Raw genomic sequence first — 18,915 nt, forward strand, 5'->3', positions numbered from 1 at the left:
TTACAAAGTCAAAAAAAAAAAAAGAAAGAAAGAAAAACTTCCTGTTTGTTCTGGTAGACGAGTATCCTCTTTATGTGACTTGTCACAACATGATGAGCAGCAGTATCTTCTTTATATTCCTCAGCAGTTAGTTCTCCCTATACAAGATACTTAACTGTAGCTGTTTGGGGTCATTTTTGTCAGATGGTGCTCACTGCAGAGATGAAAGTAAGTGGGTGGGCACTGGTGCACAGCTCCAGCAAGAGTTGGCTGAGCTGAGGCAAAAGCCAGCAGGGAGCTATTTAAAGAACTGGCAGGAACCCGAATTGCAATAGGACAGTACCTGTAAGAAATTTTAAATTACTTTCACCTCTGACTCACTGCACCAAAAACTGCAAGTAGAGGAGTGACACCGATGCTACAATGAGGCATCTTTTCTGTAATAAATCAAATTAGACATCAGAATATCAGCGTTCTCTCTTAAAAAATGCATAGGAATGGGGAATTTTGATACTGCATCGTCACAGTTGTAAGCTGCTGTCTTGTCATTGGTGGTGAATAACACTATCACTATTGCTGCTGCTACTGTTACTATTAGATACGTATGTGCAATATCACCAAAGCAAGTGATTACCAATGAAGTAATTTAATATATATGACATATTCCAAAATAGGGGCAAATAGTTCAGAAATAATCTAATCACATTACTTTTAAACAGGAATATATCTAATGAAACACTCTATTGTATATTTGCTTCCAAATGCTCTTAGAATATTTTGAACTATGCCGTTTTTCCCAAGTGGATTTTGTTTTCAACAGTGTTATGCCTTGTATTATGTTAGAGATGTGAGAGACCTATCACATCAACTTATTCTATTTCCCTGCTATTAGAAGATTATTCCTTGCAGTACATATCTAGTGTTTTATCCTATTTTTTCAATGTCCCAAGTAATTGGAGCACTTTCATCAGAGAACTATCCGGTACCTAATTCATCTTACTGTTAGATGTTTTCCTGTGATTCACTGGTAATATTTCCTTTCTTAATTTTACCCCAAGATTCCAAGTTGTGCTCATGTTCTACCCTAAATAAATCCTCTGTGGTTAGTATTTACATCTTTCAAATATTTGCAGTGGAACTAAATCCTTAGTCATCATGTAGCCTAACTAAGCTTCATTTTTAGCTCTTGTTATCATCTCTTAAAAATAAATATCTCCACAGTAACTCAGCCAAGAGTTGTGGGTCTTGGAAAGACGGTATACTAATCAATTGCCACTTCTTTTCAATTAGGTTAGATAATCAAGGCTATGTCTACACTACAAAGAAAAGTCGGAAAAAGATATACAAATTCTGAACCACAATGTGTGTATCTTTTTACGCTTTTCTTCCAAAAAAGGCTTTTCTGACATTTGGCCCATCTACATGGGGCCAAATGTCAGGAAAAAAAAAAACCTCTTTCAGAACATCCCCTCTTCCTCAGAGAACATGGTTTATAGGGATGCTTACAAAATGCGTCTGCTTTTTCCGAAAAGCAGACGTATTCCTTGGACATGGCAGATATCCCAGCAAAGCTCTGCAGTGTAGACATATCCCAAAACACCAGCCCTTTCCAACTTGCCTCCCACTGGCCAGTCTTAACACAAAATGTCAGCACAGGGATTGCAACTAAAACTTTCAATATACGTCCTTATTATTTTGCTGAATCATTATGCATACATGCACTCATATTTGTTTCCCTTTTAGTAGTATTGACATACCATAGTTTTCTTTAAACAATTGTAATTTTAGTGCTGTGCTAAAATATTATTCTAAATATTATTGTTGTTCGACTACTTTAAACATCTTGTTGCTTATTTCTATAATTTTTTCAGTAAGGAGAAATAACACTCCTTCATATATATATATATATATATATATATATATATATATATATATATATATATATATATATATATATATATATATATATACACACACACACACACACACACACACACACACACACACACACACTGTATGCAATGGTGTCAATATAATCGCCCATAAATTTAGTTTAACATGTATTCATTGTGGCTAACAAGACTTATCTTTCTAATCTGATCCAAATCTATAAAATACTTTCCTAAAAACAGACTAGATACACATCAGAATTAACCCTAAGGAGCTTGACAATTATATTACTGTCATTCCATGTGGACAGCAGTATTGCAATCATCATCTTTCAATAATTTTTTAAGAAATGCGATTTGACCTATCTTTGCCGCCATTTGTTACTATTCATAGAAATAGGTAATATTTCAGGATAAATTTCAAAAAAATTTCCCCTTTTATATATTAGATGTTGCAAATTTGTTATCACGTTAAATACGGCATGGGTACAGTCATCTGAGATTTTCAGATGCCTGGGAGAACTGGTCACCATTAATTTTAATGGAAGTTGGAAATCCATATCTCTTTGGATACTTTGGAAAATCTCAGCCTCCATGTCTACAAATGTTATTGTCTTCAAACTAGCCTTTTAAAATTTGTGATCGCTAAAGTAAAAGTAAAAGAAAGAAAAATGGTGGTAAAATACTTTTCTCTTAGTTTGGTTAATTTTATTCTCCAGTGGGTTACTTTGTGAGCTAGTCTGTAGTAAGGGGCTCTCTCTGGAACAGTCCCACAAGGAAGAGTGCAGCTTTCGAGTCATGTTCTCCTTCTTGGTCTGTTTAATGCTCCCAGGAAGCATGTCGGCCTTTCCCAACACACTGGTGTAAGCACACTGATGGGTGCAAAGGGAGACAGAGCCAAGGCTGTGCTTCCCCCAGCCATCCTGCCTACTTGTGCAAGGTATAGGAAATCAGTCTACAGAATCTGCTTCTCTTGTACACAGGAACTGGTGTATAGCACAACTGCAGAAAGGAATTGTCAGGGCTGTTCCCCCTCTGGTACTCGAAGCACAGAACCTGGGGGCCTGTAAAGACCTTACGTATCTTGCCTTTATAGGCTCTTCTTACACAAAAACTCCTCAGAGCCACAGATGCACTGTCTCTGTGAGAAAGAAAGAAAGAAAGAAAGAAAGAAAGAAAGAAAGAAAGAAAGAAAGAAAGAAAGAAAGAAAGAAAGAAAGAAAGAGCTGCTACCATTACGTGATTTCACCCTAAAAAACAGGAGGGAACACTTGAATTCCTTCCTCAGGGGTATCCCAAACTCTTTTTGCCCCAAAAGAGCTTGAAAAAAAGAAAAGAAACAAGCTGCAGTCTCTGGTAGCAAGCAAATACACAAACAGCCCCTGTTACTTTCCAGGACACAAGAATCAAATCATCACCTCAAAAACAGTGATCTTTATTAACAGACAAAACATATACTTGAAATAGCATACTTGGTTGCTAGGTGTACAGAGCAGCTAAGTAAAACAAATCAAAACGCAGAGAAAATCTCTGGAAACTACTCTTAGATAGTGAATGGGGAGGGAAGGTATAGATTAACACAGAGAAGTTTAAACCAAACAACCATAATAAAGAAAAATACCCTGATCACAACTAGATACACGTTTCCCTCTACATATGATACAGGCTGATCAGTACCTAAAGGTCCAGTTCACTTCCATGTCCAATATTTTTTATAGGCATGGTAAATTCTGACCCCTGCATCTGCTCTCTCCTTTTCTTAGAAATCCCTTCAAAGGAAGAGCAGACCAGTATCTATATCCAGTTCAACTTTCAGCACTGTATCCCCATTGGTTCTTCTGGCCCCCTGCCAACACCCTTGCTAGCTACCTGAGTTTAACCTCTTAGTCACTGGGTGCTGATAAGCACTCCAGTCCATCACAGGAATAGAAGATGTGCCTTATTTCCCCTTTGTTTCTGTAGATTTGAGTATAGGATGGGCCACAAGCCGCATCTATATTAGGGCATATAATCAAATAAATAATCAAGAGGTGAATAATTGGTAACATAAAGTCCATATCCTAATTTGATTATGTATATTAAACAGCCAAGATTGTCTGGTAATGTAAATAAAAAGGAATCTGGACCTATCTCCTCTTCTGGGGATTCTCCCTACTAGGATTATAGTTTTCATTGCTGGCATATACACTACTCTCCTCTAAAAAAGCAGTGTGAGACTTGAGTAAGGGGCAGGCGGAGCAGTAACCTGAGTGCAGTTATGGAGGATCCCTTGCTCTGTCCCCAGCAATAAAAAGATGCTCGTAACCTACACTGAGACTAGCGAGAATCAGGGAATCATATTGAATTTCCTTGTGGGGCACAACCTCGTGGGAGGACGGAGCAGAAACTTAGTCACATAGAGGCAAATTTCTCTGCTGCACCAGTACATTTGAGCCTCCCTTCACTTCATTCCTCCCCACTTAAGAAAACTAGTGTTTTCAAAGGACAGTTTCGTCTCCTTAAAAAGTTTCTGCATTATGGAAAATGAGATGCCGAACCTGGAGTCTCTCTCTAATTGCAACAAACAGAACTGCCTCAAGTTTGGGCCCAGGGATAGTATCTGATCTTTTGATAATACTGTTGAAAAAAGTGCCTCAGGAAGTCTATAACTGACAGCTGTTTTATTTGTTCCTCATAGACTCTATTACTAGAGCTGAGCAAACACTGTACAAAAGATACAAACATTCATTTGAATTTATAAATGAATTCACTTTGTATTCATGCCTATGTTCCCCACTATTTCCAATGCAGAAGCTATTCAATTAGTCCTAATACTAAAACTGATTTATTTTATCTTTATCAAATGAAAAATATATTGGACTACTTTGCACTTTTGTAACTCCCTAATTAGTGGTGAATGTGTCTAAAAAAGCTCAAAATTGCCCTAACTCAGGATAAGATCTAACTAAGAATGCTTATATAGAGGGCTCGCCAAACCGCGGCGAGCCCCGCTCTCCAGCCACGCTGTCCGGCGATCTGTGCATGTGCAGATCACCCGAACCTGGATCTTCCAGGTTGCAATCTACTCACCACGGGGGAGTACATTGTGATTATGTATATATAAGCAGGGCTCGACAAATAATGCAAATACACATTCTGAAACTTAAGGGTCCCGTTTTATCCTTTAGACTTCACATACTTTGATATTTTTAAACATAAAAATTATAAGTTAAAAGGAAATTAAATTGCCACCATATTTACTTTTTAAAAAATAACGTTGTTTCATTCAGTTAAAGCATAATCGTCATGATCTACAGCATCAGCTTTAAGAATTCAATAACCATGGCCAAACAAAGGGGACAATGACCGTCCCTTAACAATGACCCAATCCACAGTTAGAAATTCCAGAGGCTACCTTTAACCGCATGCAGATGTGGCTCTCAGATCATCCTGTGCAACTATGTACCTATCACAGGGAATGAAAGCCCTAAGCAGTACTGTTTCTCGAGCAAGTCACGCAACTCCTTCATTGGGCTTGGTGAATCTTCCACATTATCTCTGATTGTTCCAGAACTGAAAGAAAGAAATTTTCAGTATTGAAGGCCTTTCCAGATGCTTTTTTTGTGTTCCTCGCAGACAGATCATAGAAATGAGGTAGTCAATACAGCAAATCAAAGTGTTAAGGGTTTGCCATGGAATTTCATATCAAAAGTACTCAGTCTTTAGTACAGGTTTTACTGTGTATTGAAGCTAAAATATGGGGAAGAGAATGGGAGAACAGTCTGCAGAAAGAAGCAGCAGCTGCCAACACAAAAGGTTTGTCTCCAGGAAACAGTCAACTGACACAACCCCTTCATTTACTATAGTTTGCCAGTTAGTTGGGTTGCTGTAGCCAAGATCTTGTCTGATACGGGGGTGTGAGATTTTCGAAAGAACACATTGTTGACCAAACTCTGCACCTATGGAAAACAATGGGAGATAAGCCATTAACTTCAATGGAAGAAAAGTTGGACTAAAGCTGAGCACTTTTGAAAATCCAGCCATAAATCTGTAAAGAATTATTTTAACCATTAAGCTTTGCATTGCTGCATGTGTGTACATAGGAGTATCTGGCCTACTCATGCCCTTTGATGTGCAGTTCTTGTATTCTCAGTGGGAGTTCCATAGATGCCACAGAGGAGAGTTCATATAGTCCACATACCTGGATGTGTAACCACCAAATACCAGATATCCTTCATATTTACTATAAAAATGGTAAATTCTCCACACTGATAGGATTATGAGTGCATATCTGGGAATACTTGGAGTTCCCTCACACTTGTTTTGCAATCCCATAAGATAGGTCTGCTATTGACTTCAGTGAGAGCAGAACTTAGGACACTATCTCCATTATAAAACATCTACTGAATATTAGAATTTTTCATCATCCATAAACAAGCTAAAGGTTCCACAACAGACATGCCGATTTTAATTTTTTATTAAAAAAAAGCTTAAATTATAAAAATGTAGCAAACTTAAAAGAAGCAAACTATTATAAGAATGTAAAAATAATCTAGTCATTTATTCTATTTTATCATACTCAAGGGCATTTGAAGTTGGCATCATATTTTTTAATTGATATATTGATTGCAATTTTGTGTGGATTGGAATAGTGGAATTCAGCAAAAATTATTTAGATGGTATAAATGCGTATAAATCAGACCCGCATTGTTCTTTTTCTTTACGTAATTGTCTGATAAAACTTCCATCAGTTTCTGTAATTAAACTAATGGTCTAAATGAATTTCCAGATCACTAGTTATTCATTCCAATATAGAAAATGTCATTACATTGAGTTCAATTAATAGAAGTAAGTTTACAGCCCATTGTGTTACTAAGATGGGATTCTTTTATTTTAGCCGTGTTGATTATGAAAATTATTTCCCCCCCTCACTGTATTTGCCCCATTTGTGGACAACTCCATTATTCATTGTTTGTTTAGAATAAAATAAACAGTATTTAACATTTAATATTAAAACATTTTGCGTTCAATTCTTTGAAAGCCCCTACCCTCAATGTAAATATAGACAGCGAATTTTTTTCAAATTTGTACCTTTTTATCTTTTTTTTTAAATGCAAAATTCAATCAATGCCAAATCTACAATCAATCCCATGACATGCCCCCAAACATCATATTTGTCTTCATAGTTCTTTCACAGAAATACATATGACAGATAAGCAGTCACAAGAGGATACTTTTGTTTTGTGTCAGACAGATATTAAAACAATAAACTCTGTTGCCCTGGGATTTTAGCTTACAAGAAACCAGAAAACAACAAGGCAAAGATGAGATGTTTTTGAAAGGTGGGAAGGCAGTTGTTTTCAGAAATTCCCCGGAAACCTTTAGTCCTCTGATACTGTTGGCAGGAAATATTTTTAATATTTCAGTATTCTTAAGTGGATCATGAAAATACCTTCCACTATTTTAAAATCTGACTAGCCACATTAGATTAATCACATTTCAGTAGAGGGAGAAAATCCTAAATTATAGTCTAAAAAATAAAGATGATTATAAAATGCTTCAGTACTAATGATTTTGTTTTGTTTGTGTACTATTCTATTCTAAGAGGGTATGTCTACACAGCAAAGTTATTTCAAAATAACAGACGTTATTTCGAAATAACTTCACTAGCTAGTGAAGGCGCCAGTTCGGAGATCATGGACCTGATTGAGGTTTGGGGGGAATCCTCCAACATCCATGATCTCCACACTAGATGGAGGAACACGGCCATCTACAGTTGGATGGCTGCCAGCCTGGCCACCAAAGGCCACATATGAAGCCAGGAGCAGGTGCGCATGAAAATAAAGGAACTGCGGCAGGCCTATGCCAGGGCCACTAGGGGCAGCTCCCAACTAGTGGCAGACCCAGACTCCTGCCCCTATTTGATGCCCTGGACTGCATCCTGCATGGCCGGACGGTCTGTGCCCCCCACATGGTCATCGACCCTGGAGTAGAGGGCCCTTGCCATGAGACTGAGGAGGAGGACAGCCACGAGCTGCAGGAGCCAGGAGCCGCAGACCCAGGACGCCCGAGCCGTCCCAGCGAGCCTGTCATCAGTGTCATCCGAGGCCGGGGAGGCAATGACATGTGAGTGGGCCCCTTATGCGGTGGGGGGAGGGGAGGAGAGGGAGACCACAAATCACGCAGCAACCCATGCATGTGCCATGCCACCCTTGGGCACGTGGCCCCAGCTGGCTGCCACACAGGGGCCTTGGCCTGTTAGCCACACACCTGTATGTATGAAGGCACATGACATACTCCTGACCCTGGGGTGGGACACTGCACAATGCCCTCCCTCCACAAGCCCCCTCTGCACAGAGGTAGGGGACAGTCTCCTTCCCCCGCCCCCTGCTCCTCCCCCCGCAGCATATACAGTACAGGAGCATGGGTGCAGTCCCGGGCCAGCTCCCACTCCCGGGGATAGCAGGACATGCCGAATATGGCCTGCGTGCAAGCACATCGGCTCAGATGGTGCAGAGATGAGCCATCCTCACCTTGAAGAGGAGAGCTGGGCTTCACCCACTGTGTTCCCAAGGATAACTGACCACTTCTTTTGTTTCTTCACAGCTGCAGCAGCTGCGAGTGCAGGGCGCACCACCCCGCCCAGGACATCCTCCTACACCCGGGCCAGCAGACTGACCTGGAACCAGGAGGAGTACCAGTGGCACCTGGGGATCCTGCAAGGCCAGCACTGCACCCTGGACTACTGGGTGCATGAAGACCTACAGCTGCAGCGGGAGAGCTGGCGGGAGCTGCTTGACCAGGACCATGCCATGTCCGACCACCTGCAGACCCTGGTGCAGAGATTGCTGTCTCCTGCCGCTTCAGCCCCTGCTGCTGCCCCAGCTACCGCTCCTCCTCCCACTCCTGCTCCCCTTCCCATTTCTTCCTCCCCCCTCGTCCACCCTCCATACCCACTCCCCCTGGGGATGACGAGGCCCTCACACTCACAGTGCTAGGAGACAGGTGGGCCAGCAAGACTCCCAACTCTGAGCTCTTCCTCCCCTTGCCTCCCCCTTCCAGCTCCCTCTTCTCAGGTTTACCCCTTCCCTCTCCCACCCTCTCGCCTACCCTCTCCCACCCTAATTCCCCCTCCCCAACCCAGTTTTGTTCAATAAAGAGAGTTTGGTTTTGTCAACACATGTATCTTTATTTACATGAGGAAGGGGGATTAGGGAGGGGTCAGTGAAAGGATGTGAGGGTGAAATGAGGCACAAGCCCCCAGTGGGGCACACCAGGGAGACTTTAGTCCTCCTCTGGGTGGAAGCTCTCCTGCAGGGCCTCCAGGATAAGGACAGCCCCGCGATGGGCCTCCCAGCTGGCAGCAATTCAGGGCTGCATGTACAGGACAGCCAAGTGGTCAGCCTCTGCCATCCAGTCTGGCAGTAAAGCCTCCCTCTCCCTCTCGCACAAATTATGCAGCACACAGCGCGCTGCCACCACATGCGGAACATTCCACTTGGAGACGTCCAGGTGGGTGAGGAGGCATCTAAAACAGGCCTTCAACTGGCCGAATGCCCCCTCCACCATGAAGTGGGCCCTGCTGAGCTTGGCATTAAAGGCCTGTCAGGAGGGGTTGACATGTCCTGTTTAGGGCTTCATTAGACAGGGTTATAGGGGATAGGCCGCATCCCCCACCAGGCACACAGGCATGTTCACGTCCACATCCTCAACCCTGATGCTGTGGTCAAGGAAGAAAGTCCCAGCGTGCAACCTTTGGAACACAGAGGAGTTGCCGGAAACCCACGCGTCGTGTGCTTTGCTGCACCAGTCCACATTAATGTCCACAAAGCGGCCCTGGTGGTCAGACACAACATGCAGGATGACCGAGAAGTATCCCTTCTGGTTTATGTACAGGGAAGCCTGCTTTTCCAGGGAACGGATGGGGATATGTGTCCCGTCAATTGCCCCCCTGCAGTTGAGGAAGCCCAGGGTGCCAAACCTCTCGATCTCTGCATCCACATTAGTTAGGCGGATGACTCTGCGGAGCAACACTCTGTTGATGGCCTTGACCACCTGCAGAGGGACACACAAAACCGAGAGTCACCGGGGTGCCAGAGTGGCTTAGAGTGCTCCTTTCCCTCCATTTCCCTGCACCCCCTCTCCTCAGGAGCAACCCCCACTGCAATCCTGGCCACCGCAGGCAGTCCATAGTGCAGGTGGGACAGAACAAACCCTCCTGGGGTGGGGAACTTGCACCACCTCCCCCCCCTTTTCCCTAGGGCAGCCCATCCCCTCCTTGCATCCCCCCCCCTCCTGGCACAGTGGCTGGATATTGCCATACATGTCCGCTCCAACGGTGGATCTCCCCATGCCGAACTGGTTTGCCACGGATCGGTAGCTATCCAGTGTAGTCAGCTTCCAGAGGGTGATGGCCACATGCTTCTGGAGGAAAATGACAGGCCTCATGTGCGTGTCCCGTCGCTGCAGAGCAGGGATGAGTCACTCACACAGCTCCAGGAAGGTGACCTTCTTCATCCTAAAGTTCTGGGTCCATTGTTCTCCTCCGTGCTCCAGGACGATATGGTCCCACCAGTCGCTGCTCGTGTTCAGATGCCAGATGTGGCGGGTCATGCTGGCATCCAGGAGCTGCAGCTGCTCCTCCACGTACCCCAGGAGGGTCCAGATTATGGTGTGGGGGTTGGGCTGCAGCAGATGCTGCGAGGCAGCCTGCAGAAAGCACAGCCAGGCTTGCAGCAACACATGCAAAAGAAGCACCAGAGTGCCCAGTGGCAGCTCCGGCTCCATGGTGCAGAGTGCTGTGGTGTCCTGAGTGAGGGCAACCAGAGCATACAGAGAAAAAAATGCTTTGCTGTCCCTCAGCGAGGTAGGCAAGCAAGCAAACAGGGAAACCTGAGAACTGGCTGTCCTGGGGGGTCCCTTTAAGCACAGGCCTCAGATAGCCTCAGGCAGCAGCCACACAAAGTAACTCCTGACCTGATGCCCTGCTGGAATCAGTTTCAGCTGTCCTTAAATGCGATTCAGCGTCCAGTCAGTGTGGACACGCTATTTCAAAATGCATTTTGTGTGTAGTTGCATTATTTCAAAATATCTGATAACTTAGTGATTTACCATGTCTTTTTTGTTTTATATATACATTTTGATTGCATTATATATATATTTTCTTCACAGAGGCTTTATTATGAATAGTAAGTGGAGGATCATTTAAAATTGGAAACTTCGGGACAGCTCTTGATGCACATGGAATAAATGTGCATCTTTAGTACTGAGAAGAGTTATGTGCATAAATCTCATGTGCATGAATGGGAAATTAGGTACCCTTAGCTGCACAGCAAAAATGAATGTTAAATGAAACCCAGATATATTCCAAATACCCAGGCTGTGTCATGCACTCGAAACAGAAATAAAATTTAACTAACTTTAAAAAAATATTGCTTTAGTGTAAGCCTCTTGATATTTCCTGTAACTCTGAAGAGACTCCAAAATGACACATTCCGTGAGATCTTGATTACTTGAGTGGCAGTAGAGCTGCTGGTATAATGTCTGCTTCTGAGGTATCTTCCATGACACAGGAAATACCAAGAAAATTTCACAGTTGTGAAGAAATTTTAAAAAGGGAGTTTGAAATGTATTTAGGTACTGAATTATTAGTGGAAGCATTCCATGAAGAAATTTGGCCTCGGTGTTCATGTTTGTTTTGTAGATCACATATAATTACATAACAGCATGTATTGTGAGGGATACTTTCCTTTGAGTCTTGGGATTGTTGGACTTATGTGTTTTTGAGGCAGGTGATCTGCTTATTTGCATTTTTTATGTTTAAAACATAAGTGGCCAAATTCAGCCTAAATTAACCTTCAGTGATCTCACTGGAATGACACCATTGCTGACTTTGTCCCATTCTGCCTGACATTTTTTTCAACTGGAGAGAGACTATTCAATAAGCAGGAAGTATTTATGGACTAGTGAAGAGATCAACAAGGGTTCAAAGTAGAGCATTAAATAATGAATTGTGTAAATTATTTGTCTTCTTTCACAGCCTAAATCTAAATTAAAACTGATTCATGTTTGTCTAAAGAAATAGGTTATAGCAAGTCATTTAATCTAATTTAATAGCTATATTAGTACAGCACTGTATTTTCAACTTTGTTTTGGCTTATATTGCTCTTTGAAACATCAAAAAGTACCTTAGCACATAAATTCTGCATACCTGCCAAGTTAAACACTATAGGATTGAGATTCATTCTCCCTTTCCAAATGAAATGTTACAAAAATCCTGTCCCAAGGGAATTGTCAGTACATTTTTGGAAGGCGAATCACAAACATCACAAATACAGTGCCAAAGCTTCATTACTGCACATTTAGAAACTAAGGCATCGTTGTCGTCTCTCTCACTGTATTTATTTATGGCTTTAAGAAACCATCTGGTGGTACCCAGGAATCATGTAAAATATTTTAATTCATTGCATGAGTCGTACACTAAAATGTTTATACTGAAAATAAAAATGGACATTTAAAATGTTTGAGTAATTCTATTATATGATCTGATTCTGTAACTCAAAGGCTTTCATCAGTTTCCAGTTTCCCAAATGTTGATATATTTTCCCATGAGGAGGGAACTAAGGAGGAAAGGCATTGTGGAAGAAGTGAGTTTTGAGGAGGGTCTTGGAGGAGGAGAAGGGCAAAGGCATGGCAGACTAAAGCAGTAGTTGGGGAGCATCTTAAGAGTTTGACTTCTGTTCCTTTTATTCTTATGATGAGAATTTTTATTGAATATAAATTTAACAATGTTTATGAAGAAAATCAACAGGTGAGAGGAATAAATAATAATTACAATAAAATTCATGAGTTTTCATGGGCTTCAGATGAAGAAGTGGGTTGTGCCCATAAAATCTCATGGTACTATCTGTATTTTTTGTTAATCTCTAAGGTGCTACAGGATCAGTCATTTTTTAAAAGTTTTTTTTAGTTACAGGCTAACATGGCTACCCCTCTGACATACTAAAACTCAGGAAGAGAATATGAAACACAGTCAGATTTCGTCTCACATTTAAAGCCAAGTAATGTGACCTTATCTTTTTGAAACTTGATTGTCAGCTCTCACAGGTTATTCAAATTCCCAGTTAGAGAGATAATTTTTCATGTAAAGGATCTGATTGTCTTTTCACAATCAAGTAACTGTGAATATTTGTAAAGTTGCTGCAGTTTTAATCTGGAGCAAATGAGGGGAGACTTAGACCCATGCTCCTTACAATTTGTATACATGCCTGTGAGAATACATTTTTCTTTATTAGAATATTATTGCTATATCATAATTATTATCAGAGCTATATTTTAAACACATTTCATATTTCAGTTGGGAAAGTCGAAACATTAATTTTTCTAATGGGATAAAGCTCCCAATGATTCACCAGATACCATATTTTAAATCCATGTGAAAAGTATAAGAATGAATATTGGCTTTTGGTGTTGGGAGTAAGCAAATTTGGAGAGAAATTTCACATATTGGAACAAAGAGGGGAAATTATTTTTCAGGTTGTTTTAAAAACTGATGGTCTTTGAGACTCTATGTTTAACAGACTGGATGACAGTGTAGACATATAGGCTGTGTCTACATTGGCACCCTTTTCCGGAAAAGGGATGCTAATGAGACAAGTTGGAATTGCAAATGCCGCGGGGGATTTAAATATCCCCCACGGCAGTTGCATGAACATGGCTGCCACTATTTTCCGGCTCGGGGCTTTGCCAGAGAAAAACGCCAGTCTAGACGTGATCTTTCGGAAAATAAAGCCTCTTCTGGAAGATCCCCTATTCCTGAATTTAAGAGGAATAAAGGATCTTCTGGAAAAGGCTTTATTTTCCGAAAGATCCCGTCTAGACTGGAGCTCTTCTTTTGCAAAGCCCCGAGCTGGAAAAAAGCGGCAGCCATGTTTATACAAATGAAGTGGGGGATATTTAAATCCCCCACTTCATTTGCAATTCTGACTTGTCTAATCTGCATCCCTTTTCCGGAAAAGGGGTGCAGTGTAGACACAGCCATAGAGTAGAAGAGTACCCAGAGGAGTTGGATTAGAAAACAGAATTCACAAGTTGAATAAAGGTTCATGAATCACTCCAGAGAAGCTGTTGCACTTTGTGGAATACTGGTGCAATATGACCAATATGTATCTGATGAAGTGGGGTTTTGCCAACAAGAACTTATGCACAAATAAAATCTTCTTGTCTTTAGAGTGCCACAGGACTCCTCGTTGGTGCAGTATGCTTACTTTGGTGAATTTGCTTGGGAGAAAGTTGATGGGTTGTATACGAGCTATAGTTTATACTTTATTTTCTCATGTGGACTAAGACAGATTAAGTTTTGATATTCTAGCTCAGATAAGTTGCTGTATTACTATGGCCTGGTGTTTATCAAAGAGGATGGAGCCTTCTTACTAACCACAGGTGAAAGAAGGTGTTTTTAGTGACTTCTCAGAGGCCATTGATGAGTCTATCATGATGTTAAATCTTAGTGCCTCGAGTGAAGAATATGAAGGTGTTGTATACTATTTCTACAGAAACAATCAGCTGTTTTGATTAGCTTTTCTTCAGTCATTCCTATGTTTAAGACACCCTGGTCTTTAACTATACTCCTATATTTTTGAATCATTGTGATGTCTGTAAAATAAGAGGCGGGGTTTGCCTGGATAAAAAAGTTACATAGTGCTCTATGTTATCAGCATAGTGTTGCATTACTGCCTGTATTGTCTTTCTGAGTTTGCCCTCTTAATGGCTGCGAGTAGATGGTGACTAGGAATGATGGGGAATTGAGAGCTCAGTGACACACATGGTATAGGAGTTCTGAGAGAGGAGACACAATTGTCCATTTTTGGGAGAAGTTGGAAAGGAATGAATGTGTCAAAGAATGGATGGATGCCAATGACCCAATTGATCAAAGTTAGTGTTTCTCATCTGAGTCTGTGAAATTTGGTTTCAGAAGGACGTAGAACTTGAGTTATATTTTTCAGTTTCCTTGTTTTATACCTTCTTACTTTCATTAATTATACACGTCCTTAAAAGCATGTCTTCTATATGAAACTCCTTACAAGATTTGCATTTCCCCTTAAACAAGTACCTTTGTAATTTTCAGTATCCCTTTCTTGAAGTCTGCATAGTTCTTTATATGATAAATCGCTGTAATGTGGTTTCCAACTGTTTATCGTCTATTTCTATCTTGCTCAGTTTCTGACATGTCCATGAAACTGCTCAGAGTACGAAAAAAACTGACAGAATTCCTTTTTTTTTCTTTTCAGTTCTGTTGTGTTTTACTCTGTCCATATAAGCCACTGGGCAAACATTTTGCAAGACAGTCCAACATATGTGAATTTTTCACCAGTTGGGATCTTCTTGAATTCTTATCTCAACATATTTCAGTACCAGTGATTCTGTGTTGAAGTTTTGTAATTCTTGAGTTTTTTGTTTTTTTAATTCCCAGAAGATTTTCTCTTGCCATTCATTGCAGTTCCATTGGAGCTGGAATGTAATGTAATCACAGCAAGTGACTAGAAAATAATTAATGACTGCTCACTGTTAAAGCAAACTAACCTAATTCATGAGGCAAACCTACATTGGGTAAAGATAGATAACACTCACTGGAGTTTGAAATAGAAAATGTATGTCTTCAAATGCAGAGGGGTGAGTAACTTGCCTAGTCATCTGAATGTAAAAAAAATTCTTAAAAGGTTTGGATGACATGTTTAACAGTCTGTGATGCAATAATATTATGCATGACATTGATTTAGATCCCAGATGCTGCAAAAAAGTATACCATGTAAAATCTCATTAAGTCTGAGAATTTAAAAAAAGAACCCTTAATTTAGCCATATGGTAAAGTTACATATTACTGAGAAAATATAAACGCAAGGGCTTGTCTACACTACAGAGAAGATCGAAGCTGATGCAGTTGACCTTCCGGAGTTTGAATTAACGGGTCTAGTGAAGACATGCTGATTTGAACTGAGAGGGTATTCCCATCGGCGCCGGTAGTGCTGCTCTTATGAGAAGTAAGGGAAGTCAATGGGGGAGCCAAAATGCAATTTAAGATACCTCAATTCCAGCTATGTAATTAACATAGCTGGAGTTGCGTATCTTAAGTCGACTCTCTCATTTTGTGTAGAACAGGCCTAAGTGCAGGCCTAAGTGACTTGGTTAACAGTATGGCCATTTACTAAAACCAAGCAAATTAAGGATTTGTACAGATCGAGAGGATTTCAACAATTCCATCAATCACTGAGTTTTACCTCAAGAGAACAGTCTATATAGCAGACCTGCCCAACATATGGCCCGCTGGCCGCATGCGGCTCGCAGGGGCTCACTGTGCGGCCCGTGATGACTATGGGCGGCGCAGCCCCATCTGATCCTCTAGTCAGGAAGAGGAGCAGAGGGCCGCCGGGGAGGGGGAAGTGTGGTGATTCTTGCCGCCAGGCTGCCTGCGTGCAGCTCCGGTGCAAGGAGGCGGGGTGCAAGCCAGAGGGCGGGACACCGGCAGACGCCAGGATGCTGGCATGACATGGCATCGTGACGTCATAGCCGGCGACCACCGGATTCAAAAAGGCTCTGTCAGCCCCACAAACTTGAAGGCAGAAGCCAGGTAGGGGAGGGGAAGGGGCTTGTGCTGAGGGGAGGGGGGCAAGTCAGGAGAAAGGGGAAGGCACCAAGGGATAGGGTGCAGGAGAGACAAATCCCAGGGGCCAAGTGGAGACAATGAGGAAAAGGGCAGGAGGAGAGGTGTCAGTGGGAGGGGGGACAGAGTGATGCTGGGAGAGGAGAGGGTAAGGGCATTGGGAGCCGTATGTTGTGCAGGCCTGATTTAATTGAAAAGTATCACCCACCCCTACAAACCTCTCCTTGTGGCAAGGGTTGGCAGGTGTCCGGTTTTCTACTGGACAGTCCGGTATTTGCGCTCTCTGCCCAGTAAAAAAATTCAGAAAATATCAGATGTGTGCAATGTCCGGTATTTTCTGAATTTCCAGCTGGGCACTGGATGGAAGCATGGTGGCACCTCCTGTGGTTGCGTGCTGAAGCCAGGTGGTGAGGGTTTTTTTTTGTATGCCGGACACGCATGGGTTTTTTTTGCTCGACAAACATTTTTAGCCCGCATGTTCAGTATTTTTTGGGAGAGCATCTGGCAACCCTACTTGCAGCTCGCAGTTGTTTTCTTTGGAGTAATATGGCCTTCGCCGCTTTCCAAGTTGTGCAGGCCTGCTATATAGCATGTCTAGAAATAAATTTAAAAAAAGAATTTGCTAATACGGATGCAAGGTTTGAGGTGATAAAGTTAGTGGAAAAACTCTCCTTTTGGTAGACGCATTGTTTAAGTAATTTTTCTTTGGGATTGCACCTAACTATAGTATTGCATCATGTTTCAAATCTCTGAGGATCTGGATGGGGTTGGTGATGGTGTGCTAATTTATGGCAAAAATTGCAAACAGCAACATGAAGGACTGCACAATATTCTCCAATGTACTGAAGAAAATTAAACAGAAATGAACGCCAGAACAAGCTGAATGGGATTAGCTATGTAGGTAGGATATAATACCTGCATAGTGACGAAGGAGTTCTGGTTTGAACAACAAACAAAAAGATGCAGTTACACAAGAGGAAATAATTCATGTGTATGTAAACATATCCAAGAAAATTACAGGGCAATATATAATATCTATTTTGAAATTCAGTATTTATTTCCAGCATCTCACATGTCGGTTTTAAAATCTTGTTTTGTATATTTGTGAACCAACAAAAACTGTTTCGGCATGATCATTTTCAAATCTTTGCCCTCGGAGTGATTATAATTTGCTTTTGATTCTTAGCAATACGCAGACACTTACATTTATTACCTATATGCACATTTATTGTAGATATACAAGGGTTTGATATTTGTTTATCCTTGCACTATGGATTCCTTGGTACTCTATTTTTTATTAAATGTACCTTATTTATTCACTTCACTGTGAGCATTTTCTTTTGTGAAACACGTATATTGGCTATTCTTTGCAATGCCAAGTTCATTTCTTACAATAACCTTGCTTTGCCTTTGTTATGAACTGTGCCATAAAGAGGTGGATCTCCAACTACCCCGTTTGCTAACTGATCAAAGTGACATACCTTTGTGTTGTAAAGGAGGTCTGTGACATGCTCAATTATCTCATCTGCTCCTTAGTTTCTTGGTGTGTGGGTTTTTTTTTGTTTTCTTTTTTTATGAAAAGAGTGCATTTTCCCATATGACTGAGGAATTAATGTGGTAGGATTTTGTTCACTTTAACACCAAGTAAAACAGATAAGAAATAGAGTGCTTGTGGCATAGGCTAATTTTTATTTCCTGGCCTTAGTCACAAGGGGTATGTCTAGACTACATGGCTCCATCGACGGAGCCATGTAAACTAGTTTACCCGGCATAGGCAAAGAAGCGGGGATTTAAATAATCCCGCTTCATTAAAATAAACATGGCCGACGATCAGCTGATACGGCACAACGCAGTAGTCTAGACGCGGATCTGTCAGCTGGGAAAGCCGAGGCATAAAGGATTGTTCAGCGAAGGCTTCCCCAGCTGACAGATCCGCATCTAGACTGCCGCACTGTGCCAGATCAGCTGTTCGTCGGCACAGCGCGGCGGCTATGAAGCGGGGGATTATTTAAATCCCTGCTTCTTTGCCTATACCAGGTAAACTAGTTTACATGGCTCCATCGATGGAGGCATGTAGTCTAGACATACCCAAGATGTTTCTCCAGGATACAAAAGGTATTGCCAGGATGTGAGGAAGTCAGTATTCACTGACTCCAGTGATTGTTATTTTTGGGGGGGGGGGGGGGGGAGGAAGGGGACGAGTGGGAGAGGAAGGTGTGGTAGAAGAGAGAAAGTACTATTATATACATTTAATACAAATATAAATACATGTTATGTCTTCAGAGGAGCTACTCAGCATGTGCAAGTCATTGCTGAAGTATTTAAGTAATTGGATAAGACTAATCAATTATTAAGCTTCATGGCACCAGTTATTTGACCCAGGTGTCAGGAAGAAACCCCCTTCTTATG

The 18,915-nt window shown here is 41.6% G+C and overlaps 1 protein-coding gene across 14 annotated transcripts in view; it reads left to right on the forward strand.

Annotated features, from left to right (window-relative positions):
* Positions 1-18,915, forward strand: part of RBFOX1 (RNA binding fox-1 homolog 1) — a 2,643,423-nt gene that overhangs the window by 2,549,261 nt on the left and 75,247 nt on the right. The window lies entirely within an intron of this gene.

This window comes from Pelodiscus sinensis, chromosome 16 (assembly GCF_049634645.1).
Source record: "Pelodiscus sinensis isolate JC-2024 chromosome 16, ASM4963464v1, whole genome shotgun sequence".
NCBI classification, from domain to species: Eukaryota; Metazoa; Chordata; order Testudines; family Trionychidae; genus Pelodiscus; species Pelodiscus sinensis.